Source organism: Podarcis raffonei, chromosome 10 (assembly GCF_027172205.1).
Source record: "Podarcis raffonei isolate rPodRaf1 chromosome 10, rPodRaf1.pri, whole genome shotgun sequence".
NCBI classification, from domain to species: domain Eukaryota; kingdom Metazoa; phylum Chordata; class Lepidosauria; order Squamata; family Lacertidae; genus Podarcis; species Podarcis raffonei.
In genome coordinates this window covers 78,764,705-78,769,547 of record NC_070611.1, presented here as the reverse complement: position 1 = coordinate 78,769,547, position 4,843 = coordinate 78,764,705, and the positions used below count along the sequence as shown (strand labels likewise).

Here is a 4,843-nt window from a genome sequence, read left to right as displayed (position 1 = left end):
TGACTGGGGAGATTCATGCAGTAGCTGTCATCGGATGATGATGGGTTGTATCTCAGCTTGTCAGTCACACTGCCTTCAAAGAATAAGAGGAACAGAATGCTTTTGAGGTGCAACTTCTGTATCAGCCCTGAGAGCCATTCCATGGACTCTGCACCCCTGTTTCTGATGACAGGTGTACATTATCCTCATCCTCAGCGGAAAAGACAATAAAGATGGAAGCCTGAGAGAGAGGAAAAGGTTTCTGGCTGCTTCCTGGGTGGGATTGTGGAAACCAAGAGCCGTTTCTGAGAAGGCCTCCCCCCTCCCCTCTTCCTCTCGGGATTTCCTCTCCTCTCCAGGGGACCAAGGAATGGACTGGGGAGAATGGCTGTGTCTGGACAGGGCAGGGGCTTATGGGGTGGGAAGAGGATGGAGATTGCAGGAAGGAAGGGGTGGGGACACACGACCCTCCACTTTCCAGGGATCCCTCTCTGGTCGCCTTGAAGGGGGGGGTCGATTGCTGGGCGGGAGGGAGAAGCCAAGGCGGCCCCTCCGGAGAGTCCCCAAGGAAGCCACGAGGGAGACGCCCCCCCCAAGACTGGTCTTCCTATCTCCCTCCCCCCCCCGCCAATGCTGCGCTTCCCTGACTCTGGAATGCCCCCTCCCTTCTCCCCCCACTTCCATGACCCCCTCTCTTTCTCCCGGAGTCTCCCCTGCATCCAGACGCCCCCTTGGCTCACCCCTCGCCAGGCGCGACCCATCTCTCCGTCCCTATTGCCCTCCCCCCAAGACGAGCCGGGGAAAGACAGGGGGGGGTCTCTATCCTGGCTTCTCTCCGCGCCCCAGGGATGCTTGCGCGGGGGGAACGGGACCAGGGAGTCCTCGTGGGTGGGCGCCCCATCTCCGCCCCTTCGCTGCACGCGTGCCGGGATCCAGGCCCCACGGAAGGCGCTTGGGGGAGCTGGCCGGGTCTCTGGGTCCTTTTCTCCCCTCTCCTCCCCCCCCCCCGCGACCCCTTTACCTCTTCGTCCTCACTCCCGATTCTCCTTTCCTGCAACATCCACGGGGGGGGTCCCCTGCCTCCTCCCTCCCCTTTCCGAAAGCGCCCCCCCAGATCTACGGGGCAGAGCAGCAATCCGGAGTGGAAGCTCCACTTGCGGGAGAAGCAGGCAGGGTGGGAGGGGGCTCACCCCCCCATTCCCGGAACAGAAGCCGGATTGGAGGAGGAGGAGGAGGAAGGGGTGAGATGTTTGGGGGCGGGATCTGGGCTTGTGGGGGCGGGGTGAGAGGAGGAGGTGCCGGGAGGGGAGGGAAAGAATTGAGGGGGGAGGAGAAGGTTCCCCCCTCCCCTCTTCCTTCTGGGATCAGGAGAGCGGGGGGGGGGCTGATCCCGGAGATCCAGCTGCCAAGTGGGTCCCGTCCCGCCTACAAGGTTTGCATTGCAACATCCTCCGCCTCTTCGCAGCACGCGTGCCGGGATCCAGGCCCCACGGAAGGCGCTTGGGGAGCTGGAGGGGTCTCTGGGTCCTCTTCTCTCTCCGCCCCCCCCCCCGCGACCCCTTTACCTCTTTGTCCTCGCTCCCGATTCTCCTTTCCTTTCCTGCAGCATCGAAAGCCGCCCCCCTAGATCTACGGGGCAGAGCAGCAATCCGGAGTGGAAGCTCCACGTCCTGGAGAAGAAGGCAGGGTGGGAGGGGGCTCACCCCCCCCATTCCTGGGACAGAAGAGCCGGATTGGAGGAGGAGGAGGAAGGGGTGGGACGTTTGGGGGCGGGATCTGGGCTTGTGGGGGCGGGGTGAGAGGAGGAGGTGCCGGGAGGGGAGGGAAAGAATTGAGGGGGGAGAGGAAGGTTTCCCCCTCCCCTCTTCCTTCTGGATCAGGAGAGCGGGGGAGGGGCTGATCCCGGAGATCCAAAGTGGGTCCCGTCCCGCCTACAAGGTTTGCATTGCAACATCCTCCCCTCCCCCACCTCACGAGCTTAGATCCCTCCGTGTTTTAGGTCTTGGTGCTGTTCAAAGCAGGAACGGGGGGGGCAGCTAAACGACTCCCCCCAAATCCCAACTCCCCACCCCAGCCTCTGACTAAGGCCAGGACAATGACCGTGGACACAGGCCCCGTCCATGCACAGCAGCCAAGAGGCTCAGAAAAGCAGCCGATACAATTGGAGCCAGAAGCGGATTCCAAAATCTGAGGGATCCCTTGGACAAGAAACAAGGAGAACAGCCAGGAAGAGCAGAGCAAAAGAGCAGCCAGTCGGCTTGGTCTTGATTGAAGACTGTCGCCACAGGACTCCCACCTGCCACCAGGTGGAACAAGATGGAAGCTCTGAACAAAAGAAGACCTCAACTTTTATTAGCTGCTAATCCCCCATGCTACACCCCCAGGACTACATCATGACTACATCATTGACACATCACAAAGAGGAGGGGCTCAGGGAGAAGAAGAAGAGTTTGGATTTGGTATCCCGCTTTATCACTCCCCTTCAGGAGTCTCAAAGCGGCTAACATTCTCCTTTCCCTTCCTCCCCCCCAACAAACACTCTGTGAGGTGAGTGGGGCTGAGAGACCTCAGAGAAGTGTGACTTCTCTGAAGGAGGAGGAGTTGTGGTGGTAACCTGAGGGTCTTCTCACCTGTCCGGTTCCTTCTTTCCCCTCCCCCATGATTACATTCCTGAGGACAAAGGGGAGTTCACTGTTTTCTGCCCCCGGAGGGAAGGGCTGGTCACTGTCCTGTGTTTCAGTCCGTACTGAATCCACTTCCATTTGCAGGTCCTTTGTGAGTGGAATGATCTTCTGTCCAGGACCATCAAGGTTGGCATGCCAACTGGGTAGGGTACGCTGCGGACGTGTTGGCTGCCTTGTGCCAAGTCTCCCCCCTTTGATAGTCCTTCGCTCATGGTGCAAAATAAAAGTGGAACGGTGCAGATCCGATGTACGGCTGATTTTCTATGAATTTATAACAGAAGCAGTGCGTATGTCGTGTGAGATTTTGACCAGCTTTGGCCCATCTGAAGCTGATACAGGCTCGGTCGTCACACAGCAGAAGTATAAGCAGGTAATGTGCCACATGCTGACTTTATTTACAAGCTATGCTGAGAGCATACAAACATGCATCCTGCCTCTGTGAGAGCAGAGAAGCAACTCTCTCGACACAAAGAAACCGAGAGAACAGTGAAAAACAGGAAACCAGTGTACGTCACATCCAGTGTCCCATTCCCGTGGGAACCCAACAGTAACTCTGACAGTGGAATGCAAAACAATGTCTTGTGACTGCAGTTGCTGCTCAGTGAGGGAAATAGAAACCAACATGTCGTGTGTGAGTGTGTGTGTGTTGTGTTTGTACAAACTGAGTGATTGAGGGGGGGGGGTTCCTGCCACATATGAATCCCAACCCCAAAGAAGGGCAGTGCAAAGAATGCGCCAATTACCACACAATTGCGCTCATTTCACAGGCTAGCAAGGTTATGCTTAAGATGCTACAAGGCAGGCTTAAGCAGTATGTGGACCGAGAACTCCCAGAAGTGCAAGCTGGATTTCGAAGGGGCAGAGGAACCAGAGACCAAATTGCAAACATGCGCTGGATTATGGAGACTACAGAACATCCTTTGACTGTGTTGGGCACAGCAAACTATGGCGAGTTCTTAAAGAAATGGGAGTGCCTGATCACCTCATCTGTCTCCTGAGAAATCTTTATGTGGAACAAGAAGGAGGACGATATATTGTCCCCTTGCTTATTTAACGTAAATGCAGAATTCATCATGCAAAAGGCTGGGCTGGATGAATCCTGTAATAAAAAATGTAAGGTCTTTTATTCGAACCAATCCTGCCTCCGCATGATAGAATTGCAAATCTGGCAATGCAAAACCTCCTCTCTCCTTTTTATCTGTTAATAACGGGTGTTTAATTCTTGGTTTCTTTCCACTCCATATAAATCTAGATATTTCCCTTTTCCATTCCTTAAAACAATTCATTTCTCCTAAGATGGGCATTGTTTGGAATAAGAAAATCATTTTGGGGAGGATATTCATTTTCACAACCAAGACTCTTCCCCACAGTGAGAGATGGAGTTTGGTCCAGGTTTCCATATATTTTAAAATAAATTTATTTCCATACTTTACTAGAATCATCCTCATAGAATCATAGAATCATAGAATCATAGAGTTGGAAGAGACCACAAGGCCCATCGAGTCCAACCCCCTGCCAAGCATATACATATACATTTAAACTTTTATTTGAAATCCAGATCCCTAGGTATTTAACCTTATTTTTAATTTAGTTAAAATTAATCTAGTAAAAGACCCCGGGATGGCCAGGAGCAGCGCATGCGGACGTGAGTCTAGGAATGGAGAAGATTGTGGGCGGGATTCTCTGAAACACCCAGTAACCCAGATTCTCATCCTTTGCTGTCTCTTTTGCTTACGGTCTTCACTCCCAGCCTTCCTGGCAAGAGGTAGTGAGGAGGGGGAGGGGAGAACGGGAGACTTGGGGTTCTGCAATTAGAGAGGCAATTAACTGCAAGGGGAGAACGCCAATCAAAGCTCTCATTCCCTGTCGGGGAACCTGAGATCTGAAACTTTTCCTTTTCCCCAAGGAAGGCGCCCCAAGGCTGGTCCAATGGCCACTTTGGATAGCAAGGGACTTGGGCTCGGTTTCCAATTTCTCTTTTTCTCGTAAATGCAGCTGCACCGGCAGCACCAAGATCCAGAAGGAAGTGACTGGTGCGCGTCAGAGCGCAAGGGCGTTTACAGCTCCTTTCCGTTCTCTCTGGAGCAGCCGGATTTGGCACTGGGCTGCCAGGCGTCCAATGGAAAGGGACTCTTTTCCATAGCATGTAAGAGGCAGAAAAGGTTGCTGGGACCCCATGG

The 4,843-nt window shown here is 54.0% G+C and overlaps 1 protein-coding gene across 4 annotated transcripts in view; it reads left to right on the top strand.

Annotated features, from left to right (window-relative positions):
• The window catches only part of LOC128422442 (zinc finger protein 665-like), a 352,200-nt gene that overhangs the window by 50,271 nt on the left and 297,086 nt on the right, over nt 1-4,843 (top strand). The gene's annotated exons all lie outside the window — the stretch shown is intronic.